The following is a 16,198-nucleotide window of genomic DNA, read 5'->3' on the forward strand; positions in this document are numbered from 1 at the left end:
GAAAAAACATACAATACAATACAAAATAAAACAAACAAACAAAACAAAACAAAACAAAACAAAAACCATTTAAAACGCAATCCAATTTCAACATCTTATCTTTCTTTCCCTTATTTCCTCGACCTCCTCACACCTCCCTTTTTGTATTCCACTTCTATTAATTGTTTCAGCAATTCCTTTCCATCTTCCTCTGTTTTCTATCCTATAATTGTCTTAACACATTCTAACCTTATTTTTCCCTTTAAAGCTCTATTAATCTATTTATACTTAATTCCTTATAGCATTTCTACTAAAGCCATATAACTTCATTCCAACATTTTTCTAACATTCATTAATTTTACAGTATTTCTGTAAATAGTCTTTAAATTTCTTCCAATCTTCTTCCACCGACTCTTCTCCCTGGTCTCGGATTCTGCCAGTCATTTCCGCCAATTCCATGTAGTCCATCAACTTCATCTGCCATTCTTCCCTGGTGGGTAAATCTTGTGTCTTCCAATATTTCGCGATGAGTATTCTTGCTGCTGTTGTTGCATACATAAAAAATGTTCTATCCTTCTTTAACAACAATTGGCCGACCATGCCCAGGAGAAAGGCCTCTGGTTTCTTAAAGAAATGTATATTTAAATACCTTTTTCATTTCATTATATATCATCTCCCAGAATGTCTTAATCCTTGGGCACGTCCACCAAAGGTGAAAGAATGTACCTTCAGTCTCATTACATTTCCAACATTTATTATCGGGCAAATGATAGATTTTTTCAAGCTTAACTGGTGTCATAGAATCGTAGAATCATAGAGTTGGAAGAGACCACAAGGGCCATCGAGTCCAACCCCCTGCCAAGCAGGAAACACCATCAGAGCACTCCTGACATATGGTTGTCAAGCCTCTGCTTAAAGACCTCCAAAGTAGGAGACTCCACCACACTCCTTGGCAGCAAATTCCACTGTCAAACAGCTCTTACTGTCAGGAAGTTATTCCTAATGTTTAGGTGGAATCTTCTTTCTTGTAGTTTGGATCCATTGCTCCGTGTCCGCTTCTCTGGAGCAGCAGAAAACAACCTTTCTCCCTCCTCTATGTGACATCCTTTTATATATTTGAACATGGCTATCATATCACCCCTTAACCTCCTCTTCTCCAGGCTAAACATGCCCAGCTCTCTTAGCCGTTCCTCATAAGGCATCGTTTCCAGGCCTTTGACCATTTTGGTTGCCCTCCTCTGGACACGTTCCAGTTTGTCAATGTCCTTCTTGAACTGTGGTGCCCAGACCTGGACACAGTACTCCAGGTGAGGTCTGACCAGAGCAGAATACAGTGGCACTATTACTTCCCTTGATCTAGATGCTATACTCCTATTGATGCAGCCCAGAATTGCATTGGCTTTTTTAGCTGTCGCGTCGCACTGTTGGCTCATGTCAAGTTTGTGGTCAACCAAGACTCCTAGATCCTTTTCACATGTACTGCTCTCAAGCCAGGTGTCACCCATCTTGTATTTGTGCCTCTCATTTATTTTGCCCAAGTGCAATACTTTACATTTCTCCCTGTTAAAATTCATCTTGTTTGTTTTGGCCCAGTTCTCTAATCTGTCAAGGTCGTTTTGAAGTGTGATCCTGTCCTCTGGGGTGTTAGCCACCCCTCCCAGTTTGGTGTCATCTGCAAATATGATCAGGATGCCCTTGAGTCCATCATCCAAGTCGTTGATAAAGATGTTGAATAAGACCGGGCCCAAGACAGAACCCTGTGGCACCCCACTAGTCACTCTTCTCCAGGATGAAGAGGAACCATTGATGAGCACCCTTTGGGTTCGGTCAGTCAGCCAGTTACAAATCCACTGAGTGGTAGCATAGTCAAGACCGCATTTTACCAGCTTCTTTACAAGAATATCATGGGGCACCTTGTCAAATGCCTTGCTGAAATCAAGGCAGGCTACATCCACTGCGTTCCCTTCATCTACCAGGCTTGTAATTCTGTCAAAAAACGAGATCGGGTTAGTCTGACATGACTTATTTTTCAGAAATCCATGCTGACTATTGGTGATTACAGCATTCCTTTCTAGGTGCTCACAGACTGTTTGCTTAATGATCTGCTCCAGAATCTTCCCTGGTATTGATGTCAGACTGACTGAACGGTAATTATTTGGGTCCTCTCTTTTCCCCTTTTTGAAAATAGGGACAACATTTGCCCTCCAGTCTGCTGGGACTTCGCCTGTTCTCCAGGAATTCTCAAAGATGACTGCCAGTGGTTCTGAGATCACATCTGCCAGTTCTTTTAATACTCTTGGATGCAGTTCATCTGGCCCTGGAGACTTGAATACATCTAAACTAGCCAAGTATTCTTGTACTATCTCCTTAGTTATTCTGGACTGTGTTTCCTTTGCTGAATCATTTGCTCCAAATTCTTCAGGCCGGGCATTGTTTTCTTTATCGGAGAAGACTGAGGCAAAGAAGGCATTGAGGAGTTCGGCCCTTTCTGTGTCCCCTGTTTGCATTTCACCATCTTCTCCTCTGAGTGACCCCACTGTTTCTTTGTTCTTCCTTTTGCTACGAACATACCCATAAAAGCCTTTTTTGTTGCTTTTAACCTCTCTAGCAAGCCTGAGTTCATTCTGTGCTTTAGCTTTTCTGACTTTGTTTTTTTTTTTTTATAAAATTTTTATTGGTTTTGCAACATTTTTAAGAAAAACAAACAAACATTAAAAATGACAAACATACACGTATAGTTTCAAACATATTTTCATAAACCTCTTTTCTTGGACTTCCCCATACCCCCCCTCTCTGCATCCCAATGTCCGTAGTTCAACTAGCAACTCCCAATTGTTACTTTCCAATCTCAATCATCTTAGTCCTCTTTTATAGTCTAACCTTATATCCCTGTACCCCTTTGTCTCTGAAAACCACGACATTTTAGCATTCATTAAGTTTATAGTAGTCCTTAAGGTAGCTTTTAAATTTTCTCCATTCTTCTTCCACCGTCTCTTTTCGTTGGTCACGGATTCTGCCTGTCATCTCGGCCAGTGTCATATAGTCCATCACTTTCATCTGCCATTCTTCCAAAGTGGGTAAATCTTGTGTCTTCCAATACTTTGCGATGAGTATTCTTGCTGCTGTTGTGGCATACATGAAAAAAGCTCTATCTTTCTTTGTCACCAGTTGGCCGACAATGCCCAAGAGAAAGGCCTCTGGTTTTTTAGGAAAGGTACATTTAAGTACCTTTTTCATTTCATTATAGATCGTTTCCCAGAAGGCCTTAATCTTCGGGCATGTCCACCAAAGGTGATAAAAGGTACCTTCAGTCTCTTTACACTTCCAACATTTGTTATCGGGCAAATGATAGATTTTTGCCAGCTTGACTGGGGTCATGTACCACCTGTATACCATTTTCATAATATTTTCCTTTAAGGCATTACATGCCGTAAATTTTATACCGGTGTTCCATAACCATTCCCAGTCAGCTGACATAATATTGTGTCCAACATCCTGAGCCCACTTAATCATTGCCGATTTAACTGTTTCATCCTGTGTGTTCCATTTCAACAACAAGTTGTACATTCTAGATAAATTCTTAGTGTTGGGTTCTAACAGTTCAGTTTCTAATTTTGATTTTTCCACCTGGAAACCGACTTTCCTGTCCTGTTTAAAAAATTCCATTATTTGGCGGTATTGGAACCAATTTTCTACTTTATGCTTCAATTTCTCCTGACTTTGTAGTTTGAACTTATCTCCATCCTGTTCTAAAATTTCCCAATACTTCGGCCATCCGACCTCCATATTGAGTTTCTTCACTGCTTTAGCCTCCACTGGCGACACCCATCTAGGGGTTTTGTTTTCCAATAAATCTTTATATCTTATCCAAACATTAAACAATGCTTTTCTGACAATGTGATTTTTAAAGGCACTGTTAACTTTACCATACCAAAGATATGCATGCCAACCAAAAGTGTTATTGAAACCTTCCAGATCCAAGATGTCCGTGTTCTCGAGGAGCATCCATTCTTTGAGCCAGCAAAAAGCTGCTGCCTCATAGTACAATTTTAGGTCCGGCAGGGCAAAACCCCCTCTTTCCTTAACATCTGTCAATATTTTAAATTTAATTCGGGGCTTTTTGCCCTGCCAGACAAATTTCGAGATATCTTTGTGCCACCTCTTAAAACATTCCATCTTATCAATAATCTGCAAGGTCTGAAACAAAAATAACATTCTAGGCAATACATTCATTTTAATTACTGCAATTCGGCCTAACATTGACAGTTTCAAATTTGACCATATTTCTAAGTCTTTCTTGATTTCTGACCAGCATTTTTCATAGTTGTCCTTATACAAATTCTGATTTTTAGATGTTAAATAAACCCCTAGGTATTTTACCTTCTTGACCACAGTCAAACCTGTTTCCTCTTGAAATTTCTCCTTTTCCATATCTGTTAGGTTTTTCCCTAAAACTTTGGTTTTTTGCTTGTTCAACTTAAATCCAGCTACCTGGCCAAACTGTTGTATTATTTCTAAAACCCTTTTCGTACTAGTGTTTGGCTCTTGCAAAGTCAATACTAGGTCATCTGCGAACGCTCTTAACTTATAATGTTTAGCTCCGACCTGCACACCTTTGACCTGCTGGTCAAGCTTTTCTGACTTTGTGTCTACACGTGCTGGCTATTTGTTTGAATTCCTCTCTGGTGGTTCCCCCCCCCCTTTCCATTTTTTGTACACATCCTTTCTTAATCTTAACTCAGTTAAAAGTTCTTTAGATAGCCACCCTGGCTTCTTTAGGCACCTTCCATGTTTCCGTCTCATTGGTATTGCCTGACGTTGTGCTTTTACTATCTCCCTCTTAACAAACTCCCAGCCATCATGAACTCCCTTTCCTTTTAGTATTACTGTCCATGGGATCTCACCCAGCACTTCCCTAAGTTTTATGAAGTCGGCTTTCTTAAAGTCAAGAAATTGAGTCCTAGTATGCTTGGCTGCTCCTTTCCGCTGTATAGTAAACTTCAGAAGAGCATGATCACTCACGCCTAATGATCCTTCCACTTCTACCCCACTAACCAGGTCATCAACATTGGTTAGGACCAGATCTAAAATGGCTGTTCCTCTTGTTGCTTCTCCCACTTTCTGGACAATGAAGTTGTCTGCAAGGCCAGTGAGGAATCTGTTTGACCTTATGCTCTTGGCTGAGTTTGACATCCAACAAATATCCGGGTAATTGAAGTCCCCCATTACTACTATCTCCCTTCCTTTTGCATGCTTGGCTATCTGTTCCAGGAAGGCATCATCTATGTCCTCCATTTGGCTTGGGGATCTATAGTAGACTCCCACAATGAGGTCTCTGTTATTCTTCTCTCCCTTAATTTTGACCCAAATGCTCTCACTTTGGCTTTGAGGTTCTAAATCTTTGATCTCTTCACAGGTATACACATCCCTGACATATAACGCCACTCCTCCTTTCTTGTCTGGTCTGTTTCTCTGCAATAGATTGTATCCCCCCATTTTTACATTCCAATCGTGGGACTTATCCCACCAGGTTTCAGTGATGCCTATTATGTCATATTTAGTTTGCTGTACCAAGAGCTCAAGCTCATCTTGTTTATTTCCCATGCTTTGCGCATTAGTGTACAGACATTGAAGTCCATTAATAATTCCCCCATGTCTCTTATTTAAGGATTTTTTCCTCCCACCACTAGGTCTGCTTGCTGTTTGCTCCATTTGGTCTATGACATTTGGATGATCATCTTCATCAATTGATAGACTCCTACCTTCAGGAGCACTGTCTCCCTCCCCCACATTAGTCAGTTTAAAGCCCTCCTGTTGAGGTTTCTGAGATTTTTGGCAAAAACATTTCTCCCAACCGTTGTGAGGTGCAGCCCATCACTTGCCAGAAGTCCATCTTCAAGAAACTGCAGTCCGTGATCTAAGAATCCAAACCGTTCCTGTTTACACCATTTGCAAAGCCAGCTGTTCACTTCCACTATTTTTCCCTCTCTCCCTGGGCCACGCCGTTCAACTGGGAGGACAGATGAGATGACAATTTGTGCATTTAGTTGCTTCAATTTCCTGCCGAGAGCCTCGTAGTCTCTTTTGATCTTCTGGAGGCTATTGCTTGCAGTGTCATTGGTTCCCACATGAACTAAGAGGAAGGGGTATTTGTCAGTGGCTTTTATGATTCCTTGCAGTCGTTCAGTTACATCTTGGATCTTAGCCCCGGGGAGACAGCACACTTCCCGAGACATCTTGTCAGGCCCACAGATCACTGCTTCTGTTCCCCTCAGTAGGGAATCCCCTATCACCACTACACGCCTCCTCTTAGGTTTGGTCGGGGTTCTTCCGTGAGCTTTCCGTTCCAAGGTCGCCTGCACATTCCCTGAGGACTGACTTTCCTGCTCGTCTTCATATACCTGATCAACTGTAATGAGGGAGAGATCCTCAAATGGAGTCTGGTCTTCGTCTTCCATGCTAGGGGAGAGGACCTCAAAGCGATTGTGTATTTCTAAACAATCAGAGCGAACCCTGGGACTCCTACTTCTTTGAGTCACGTTTCTCCATATATCTGGCTCCTGTGTTGGTGAACTAGCCTCCTTCTCAGGGGAGTCCCCTGTCTCCTCCTTGGTGGAGACGGTGTGCTCTGTTGCTTCCACGAAGAGCTCCAGCTCTCTAATTCTTTGGAGCATAGCTACACGTTCCTCCAGTTGCTGGACTTTGTCTTTTAAGAGGGCAATCAACATGCAATTGCTGCAGGTAAAGCTGCCTGCAACCTTTGGCAAGATGGCAAACATTGTGCAGGAACCGCAGGCGAATGCAGCTGTTCCCTCCCCCTCCATCTTGAGAACGTGTCGTTGGGGGTGGCTACAGCGGTCCTCCATTATAAAAAGCGTGAAGACAGGACAAATAACTCCCCCCACAAAAAACAACAACCCTAGGTCTCCCCCAACCAACTTTTGAGACTAGCTCCCCTAAATCTAAAAGATGGATCAAACTGCGCATGCCGCCAGGCGCACCTCCCACAGCTAATCACCTGACTCAACGGAAACCCTGCCCCCTCTGACCTTTGCACAGGGAGAACAGCTAATCAGCCACAAAGAAACACACACACACACAAGAAAACCCTTTTTGCTCCTTCAACTGCTGCCCTGCTAGCTCTGATAACCTCCTCCCACAGCTAATCACCTGCCTCAACAGAAACCCTGCCCCCTCTGACCTTTGCACAGGGAGAACAGCTAATCAGCCACAAAGAAACACACACACACACACACACACACACACGAAAACCCTTTTTGCTCCTTCTTCAACTGCTGCCCTGCTAGCTCATACCTGTGGTCCATTACTGTTCCCAGTCAGCCATCATTATGTTATGTCCAACATCTTGTGCCCATTTAATCATAGCAGATTTCACCGTTTCATCCTGAGTGTTCCATTTCAACAGCAAGTTATACATTCTTGACAAATTCTTAGTTTTTGGATCTAACAATTCTGTTTCCAATTTTGATTTTTCCACCTGGAAACCAACTTTTTTGTCCAATTTGTATGCCTCCATTATTTGATAATAATGGAGCCAATCTCGCACTTTGTTTTTCAATTTTTCAAAGCTCTGCAATTTTATTCTCTCTCCATCTTGTTCCAGAATTTCCCAATATTTCGGCCATTTGGCCTCCATATTGAGTTTTTTCTGTGCCTTCGCTTCCATTGGTGACAACCACTTGGGGTTTTCCCCCCTAACAAATCCTTATATCTTATCCAAACATTAAACAATGCTTTTCTAACAATATGATTTTTAAATGCTTTATGTACTTTTACCTTATTGTGCCACAAATATGCATGCCAACCAAATACATTGTTAAAACCTTCTAAATCCAACACTTCAGTCTTTTCAAGAAGCAGCCATTCTCTCAGCCAGCAAAAAGCAGCTGATTCATAATAAAGTTTAAGGTCTGGCAGGGCAAATCCACCTCTTTCTTTAGCATCCGTTAATATCTTAAATTTTATTCGAGGCTTCTTGCCCTGCCAAACAAATCTAGAAATATCCTTCTGCCACTTCTTCAAACAATCCATCTTATCCAAAATGTTTGGAACAAAAATAACATCCCTGGCAGCACATTCATTTTTATCACAGCAATTCGGCCTAACAATGATAACTTCAAATTTGTCCATACTTCTAAATCCTTTTTCACTTCAGTCCAACATTTTTCATAATTATCCTTGAATAAGTTCACATTTTTAGCAGTCATGTTAACCCCTAAGTATTTCACTTTTTAAACCAATGTTAGTCCTGTCTCCTCCAGAAACTTCTCTCTCTCATTCATAGTTAAATTTTTCTCTAGAACCTTGGTTTTCATCTTATTCAACTTGAAACCTGCTACCTGTCCGAATTCTTGGATCAGTTCCAATACCCTTTTAGTACTAGGTTCTGGCTCCGGTAAAGTCAATACTAAATCATCAGCAAATGCTTTCAATTTGTACTGTTTAGCTCCCACCTGTATACCTTTAACCTCTTGGTCCTTTCTAATTATGTTTAGCAAAACCTTGAAGACCGATATAAAAAGCAATGGGGAAATTGGGCAACCTTGTCGTGTCCCTTTTTCAATCTTAAACTTTTCTGTCATCACGTTATGATGAAATGTTGGTGCTTGCTCACCAAATTGCACCTGCAAATGAACAAAAGCAATGGATGGGTTGGCATTGGAAGTCCGCCTTCACAAGCGCTGTCTGTCTGTCAATGAATCCCACTTGCAAAGGAACTGTGGAGAGTTCACTTCAAGCTCCGAATGGTTCCCTTGGAGCTGCACCCATGCCTGTCCCACACGTGGTGTCAGATGTGGGGCAGGTGGCCATAGTTTGGCAAAAACAGCCTGGTGGACTGAAGGCTCTCCATCCTTGGGCTAGCTGCTCCCTCGACAGCCCCAGCTCCTGTTGGGGACAAGATCCGACACCTTCCATACACGTATAGTTTCAAACATATTTTCATAAACCTCTTTTCTTGGACTTCCCCATACCCCCCCTCTCTGCATCCCAATGTCCATAGTTCAGCTAGCAACTCCCAATTGTTACTTTCCAATCTCTATCATCTTAGTCCTCTTTTATAGTCTAACCTTATATCCCTGTACCCCTTTGTTTCTGAAAACCACGACATTTTAGCATTCATTAAGTTTATAGTAGTCCTTAAGATAGCTTTTAAATTTTCTCCATTCTTCTTCCACCGTCTCTTTTCGTTGATCACGGATTCTGCCTGTCATCTCGGCCAGTGTCATATAGTCCATCACTTTCATCTGCCATTCTTCCAAAGTGGGTAAATCTTGTGTCTTCCAATACTTTGCGATGAGTATTCTTGCTGCTGCTGTGGCATACATAAAAAAAGCTCTATCTTTCTTTGTCACCAGTTGGCCGACAATGCCCAAGAGAAAGGCCTCCGGTTTTTTAGGAAAGGTACATTTAAGTACCTTTTTCATTTCATTATAGATCATTTCCCAGAAGGTCTTAATCTTCGGGCATGTCCACCAAAGGTGATAAAAGGTACCTTCAGTCTCTTTACACTTCCAACATTTGTTATCGGGCGAATGATAGATTTTTGCTAGCTTGACTGGGGTCATGTACCACCTGTATACCATTTTCATAATGTTTTCCTTTAAGGCATTACATGCCGTAAATTTTATACCGGTGTTCCATAACCATTCCCAGTCAGCTGACATAATGTTATGTCCAACATCCTGAGCCCACTTAATCATAGCCGATTTAACTGTTTCATCCTGTGTGTTCCATTTCAACAACAAGTTGTACATTTTAGATAAATTCTTAGTATTGGATTCTAACAGTTCGGTTTCTAATTTTGATTTTTCCACCTGGAAACCGACTTTCCTGTCCTGTTTAAAAAATTCCATTATTTGGCGATATTGGAACCAATTTTCTACTTTATGCTTCAATTTCTCCTGACTTTGTAGTTTAAACTTATCTCCATCCTGTTCTAAAATTTCCCAATACTTCGGCCATCCGACCTCCATATTGAGTTTCTTCACTGCTTTAGCCTCCACTGGTGACACCCATCTAGGGGTTTTGTTTTCCAATAGATCTTTATATCTTATCCAAACATTAAACAATGCTTTTCTGACAATGTGATTTTTAAAGGCACTGTTAACTTTATCATACCAAAGATATGCATGCCAACCAAAAGCGTTATTGAAACCTTCCAGATCCAAGATGTCCGTGTTCTCGAGGAGCATCCATTCTTTGAGCCAGCAAAAGGCTGCTGCCTCATAGTACAGTTTTAGGTCCGGCAGGGCAAAACCCCCTCTTTCTTTAGCATCTGTCAGTATTTTAAATTTAATTCGGGGCTTTTTGCCCTGCCAGACAAATTTCGAGATGTCTTTGTGCCACCTCTTAAAACATTCCATCTTATCAATAATCTGCAAGGTCTGAAACAGAAATAACATTCTAGGCAATACATTCATTTTGATTACTGCAATTCGGCCTAACATTGACAGTTTCAAATTTGACCATATTTCTAAATCTTTTTTGATTTCTGACCAACATTTTTCATAGTTGTCCTTATACAAATTCTGATTCTTAGATGTTAAGTAAACCCCTAGGTATTTAACCTTCTTGACCACAGTCAAACCCGTTTCCTCTTGAAATTTCTCCTTTTCCATATCTGTTAGGTTTTTCCCTAAAACTTTGGTTTTTTGCTTGTTCAACTTAAATCCAGCTACCTGGCCAAACTGTTGTATTATTTCTAATACCTTTTTCGTACTAGTGTTTGGCTCTTGCAAAGTCAATACTAGGTCATCTGCGAACGCTCTTAACTTATAATGTTTAGCTCCGACCTGCACACCTTTGACCTGCTGGTCATTTCTTATCATGTTCAGCAACACCTCCAGAACTGAAATAAAAAGTAATGGGGAAATCGGGCACCCCTGTCGTGTTCCTTTTTCTATCTTAAGTTCCTCAGTCACAACATTGTTTACAATCAATTTAGCTTTTTGTTCAGAATATATTGCAGCCATACCATTCTCAAAACCCCAGCCTACCCCCATCCCATGAAGATTCTTCTTCATAAAACTCCAAGAAATATTGTCAAAGGCTTTCTCCGCATCCACAAAGATCAATACTGCTTTAGTGTTTATATTCACCTCTAGCTTTTCCAGAATGTCTATTACATTCCTTACATTGTCTGCCAGGTGTCTTTTAGGGAGAAAGCCTGCTTGGTCCTTATGAATCTTCTCCATCAAAACTCTTTTAAATCTTTTTGCCAAAATGTCTGCAAAAATTTTGTAATCCACATTAAGGAGTGATATTGGGCGGTAGTTCTTGAGTTGGGTCTTTTCAGTCTCTGACTTTGGTATGAGTGAAATATATGCCTCTTTCCACGATTCAGGCGCCCTTTTTCCCTCAAGAATCTCATTACACACTTCTCTTAATGGTTGAGTCAACCATTCCTTCAACGATTTGTAGTATCTAGAAGTCAGTCCATCTGGTCCCGGAGATTTGCCCAGTTGCATATTCTGAATGGCAGCCTCTATCTCTTGTTCTGAGATTCTCTGGTTCAAATCCATCTTACTTTGATGAGAGATTTTTTGTAATCCATATTTTCCAAGGAATTTATCTATATCTTCTTCATTTTGCGGGCCTTGAGTGTAGAGTTTTTTGAAATAACTTAGAAAGCAGTTTCTAATTTCATTAGGTTTAGATATATTCTTTCCATCCACCTCTAGGCTTGTAACTGTATTTAGTTTCTGCCTTTTCTTCAGTTGCCATGCCAGAAGTTTGCCACATTTATTTGCTGATTCAAAGGTCTTTTGCTTCATTTGCTTTATCTTCCATTCAATCTCTTGGTTCATCAGTTCCATATATTGTGTTTGATATAGTTTGATTTCTCTTAGAATGTCCTGAGATTTTGGTTTTGTTCTTAATTTTCTCTCTCCTTCCTTTATCATTTTTAGTGTTTGTCTGTTTTTCTTAAAAATTTTGTAAAACCAATAAAAATTGTATAAAAAAAAAAAGATCCGACACCTTCCAGCCCCCAAGCTCCTAGGGAAATTCCCTCACATTCAAACACCTGCCCCCAGTTGCCTGGTGGTTTTCAAAGGCCTGTGTCTTGCCCTGCCACAAAGTTGTTGCTGGAGTCATTCCCTGGTTCCTTTCTCATTCGGAAGCCCTTGACTTGCTCTCACTGTCTCTGTGGGAACATGTGATATTTCTGAACTTGTATTTTAAAGTAGCAATTCCTGTAAAATGCTGGGCTGGTGGACTGGAAGTAACTTTATCCAGAAAGCAGCTTCCTCTGCTGATGTCTGTGTAGGAGACATATTCTAGGCACAGGCAGAAGAAAATGCAATTACATTTTATTGCAAAGAATGTAAAACAGATATTTTTTTTTTAGTAACAAAATTAGCTGTCTGAATTACCTAGGGGTGTCTTTAATAGTCTCTCACACATGTGAAATGTAATAAAAGACACCAAAGTTTATTAAGCATGATCAAAATTGTATCTTAATTACTAGCTTCATTTTCTGAGGCAATGAGAAATGAAATGGACACAGAAATCAGTTATGCAAATGGTGCTTTCTGTCTCTCTTAAAGGCCAATCAAACACAGGAGTTGTTTTACCCCACACAGATGGTTCCTGGCTTACATCTCCTAATGCTTCTAGCAGTTTTCAGGCCTTGGCATTAAATGGGGCCAGGATCTCCAGAGCTGATTGTGAGGAGGAGTTGAGAAGAATTGAGGGGAACAAATGACAGTAATGGCTGACATCGGTTACCCTCACATAGACTGGCTATGCATGTGTTGCAGTCTCGACAAAGAAGTAACAGTTCTAGATACCCTAAATGACCTAGAAGTGGCCTAGAACAGGGGGCCATGGGGCAGACTAGGAGGCATTGGCACAGCACTTCCTGCCCAGGACCTGCTGTGAGACATGCGGTTGAACCAACTGGGAGTGGTGACCATCGTGTTACCAGATTTAATCTATATGTAAATGGACAATTGCCAGGAAAATCAACAGAGTTGACCAGTTAACTTGAAAGAAGGAAACTTAGCCAATATGAGAGTATTGCTTAAAAAAGGAAGTTGAAAGGCAAAGTCAAGAGTCAGATCTCTTCAAGGTGCTTGAGAATTGTTTAAAAACACAGGATTAGAAGCTCAGTGAGAAAATATACCACAGATCAGGAAAGGTATTACAGAGCCCAAGAGGACGCTGGTATGGTTAACAGTCGGAGTCAAAAGCACCCTTAGAGGCAAGAAGGCTTCATTCAAAAATAAAAGTCACGTCCAAGTGAAGAGAACAAAAAGGCACACAAACCTTGGCAAAAGAAGTGAAAGCAAGAAAGTGTGGGATGCTTAAAAAAACCCAACAACTTGAGGAACACTTTGCTAAAAAACATTTAAGATCACCAATGGGAATATATTAGTTTCAGGAGACGGTCTAGGGAGGCAGCTGGGCTTTGGGATGACCTTGGACACAAAGGTGTACTAAAGAAGAGTGAGGAGACTGCAGAGAAGGGGAAGGCTGCCTTTGCACCTGTCTTCACAATGGAAGCTCTAGGACAGATCCCTGTGCCTGAACTAACTTTTGCCGGAAGGGAGTCTAAGGAACTGAGCCACATGAGGACGAGAAACGAAGTTCTGGGGCTGGAAGACAAAATAGAAACTGGCATCCACCTCAGAGTTGTTGAAGAACCCAGCACCTACTTTGCCTGTCTTCACCCCAAAGGAAAGCAGTGCCCAAACTGCTGATAACAGAATTAATGATGCCAGGAAGGAGCTGAAGCCCAAGATAGGAAAATAGGTGGTAAGGGAATACTTGGCTACTTTAAATGAATTCAGATCTCCAGGGCCTGATGAGCTGCACCAAGGATGCAAAAGAGTTTGAGGGTGTAATCTCGGAGCCTCTCCGCTCTGAGAATTGTTGGAGAACAGGTGAGGTCTCTGCAGACTGGAGGCGGGCAAATGTTGTCCCCCTATTCAAAAAAGGGGGGAAAGAAGACCCAGGTAACCAACCGGTGAGTTTGACATTGATACCAGGATAGGTCCTACAACAGATAATTCAACAGTCAGACTGTGAGCAATTGGAAAAGGATGCTGTGACTACTAAGACCCAGCATGGGTTTCTCAAAAGCAAATTATGCCAGATGAATCATTTTTTAAATAGTTGTAGTAGTAGTAGTAGTAGTAAAAAGGTAAAGTACCCCTGCCCGTACGGGCCAGTCTTGCCAGACTCTAGGGTTGTGCGCTAATCTCACTCTATAGGCCGGGAGCCAGCGCTATCCGCAGACACTTCCGGGTCACGTGGCCAGCGTGACAAGCTGCATCTGGCGAGCCAGCGCAGCACATGGAACGCCGTTTACCTTCCCACTGGTAAGCGGTCCCTATTTATCTACTTGCACCCGGGGGTGCTTTCGAACTGCTAGGTTGGCAGGCGCTGGGACCGAACGACGAGAGTGCACCCCGCTGCGGGGATTCGAACCGCCGACCATGCGATCGGCAAGTCCTAGGCGCTGAGGTTTTACCCACAGTGCCACCCGCGTCCCAGTAGTAGTAGTAGTAGTAATTTATTATTTATACCCCGCCCATCTGGCTGGGGTTATGAGCTTGGTGGATTGGGGAATTGTGTGGACGTAATGTGTCTTGGTTTCAGTAAGGCTTTTGACAAAGTCTCCCATGATATTCTTGTGAGGAAGCTGGTAAAACGTGCACTGGATGAGTAAACTGAGGGGGATTTGTAGCTGGTTGACTGACCGAACCCGAAAAGAGCTCACTAATAGGTCCCCATCATCCTGGAAAAAAGTGTCAAGTGGGGTGCCCCAGGGTTCTGTCCTGGCTTCTTGTTGTTCAATGTCTTTATAACCTACTAGGACAAAGGAATTGAGGTGATGCTCATCAAATTTGTACATGACACCAAACTGGGAGGCGTAGCTAATGCCCCAGAAGACAGAATTAGACTTCAAGATGACTAACAGACTGGAGAAGGAAGCCAAAACTAACAAAATGAATTTCATTGGAGACAAACTTGAGCAGGAATAACTAGTTGCACATATACAAGATGGGGGACACCTGGCATTTAAAAAATCATTTTATTTTATTTTTAAAGAACAGTTTAATTGAACAAAAGAAAAGAAAGTTAATTACAATTCCATATATGCTCATATCTGTAATATACTTACAGAAATAGGTAACTTGTCCCTCAGATCCGCCTCCATACCTCTGCAGCTGGAGGCAGCGAATGCTCCTGGGTGTCCATCGCTAGAAATGGCAAGTGTGGGGACCACTGTTGCATTCATGCCAAGCTTGTAGGCTCCCCAGAAGAAGCCCCGGGTTGGCCACTGTGGGAACAGGATGCTGTAATAAATGGGCCCCCTTTGTCCTAATGTAAGGAGAGAGTTTTTGAGCAAGTGCAGAACATGTGCAGGCTCACAAGGTGTCACTAGTGCTACCAGGAAGGCCCTTTCCTCACCTCAGGGAAGACAGGCACAGCTGTAAGGCTCAGACGGGGCCTCTATTTGCTACAGCAGAAGCAAGCAGCAAAGAGGGGAAAGAGGAACTAAAACTCTCAACTATATGTGCCAAGTTACTCTATGGGACTTGGGTACCCAAATTCTTTTCCTCTGGGGGCCCAGCCCCCTCAGAACTTCTCCTGCCCCACCTGCACCCACCACTGCCCATCTCTCCTCCCCCTCTTGCTTGCAGCTTCCTACCGTGTGGCCTGGTGTGGAGAAGCCAGGCAGGAGCACACGGGTGGAAGGAGCTGCCGGGGACAAGCAGCCGCCACATTTGGCTCTGCCCCATGTCATGACATCATGCGTGTGACATCAGGGCATTGTACAGAGCCCCCCCAATCATGTAAAGAAGATGGTGCCTCTGCCCACAACTCAGGGAAGCCACTTCCTCTAGTTCTAGTGGGTTTTGAGACTCGTTTATCCCAACCAACTGAAGGCACACATGATGAATTCCCACTGCGACTACAGAAAGGAAAGGGCAAGTCCCCCTCCCACACACTGTGGTCCTGAGGCCGACCCGTCTGCAGGGGAGTAGGCCAGCTGAATCCCATTCAGACTCCCCATCTAGTGAAGGCTGCTGCCACCCGGGCCCTTCGGACGGACCTTGAGCTCTGCCAACGAATGTCTGGAACCTGAACTGTAGCAGGAACCCCCCCACCCCAATCATTCTGTTTGCACAAACTTCACACACACTCACACTCACACACTACATACGCCACATTTCTGTTATAAATT

At 42.4% G+C, this 16,198-nt stretch overlaps 1 long non-coding RNA gene across 1 annotated transcript in view; it reads right to left on the reverse strand.

Annotated features, from left to right (window-relative positions):
• The window catches only part of LOC310694062, a 243,112-nt gene that overhangs the window by 149,017 nt on the left and 77,897 nt on the right, over positions 1-16,198 (reverse strand). The window lies entirely within an intron of this gene.

Source organism: Podarcis liolepis, assembly GCF_965112155.1.
Source record: "Podarcis liolepis genome assembly, chromosome: 15".
NCBI lineage: Eukaryota > Metazoa > Chordata > Lepidosauria > Squamata > Lacertidae > Podarcis > Podarcis liolepis.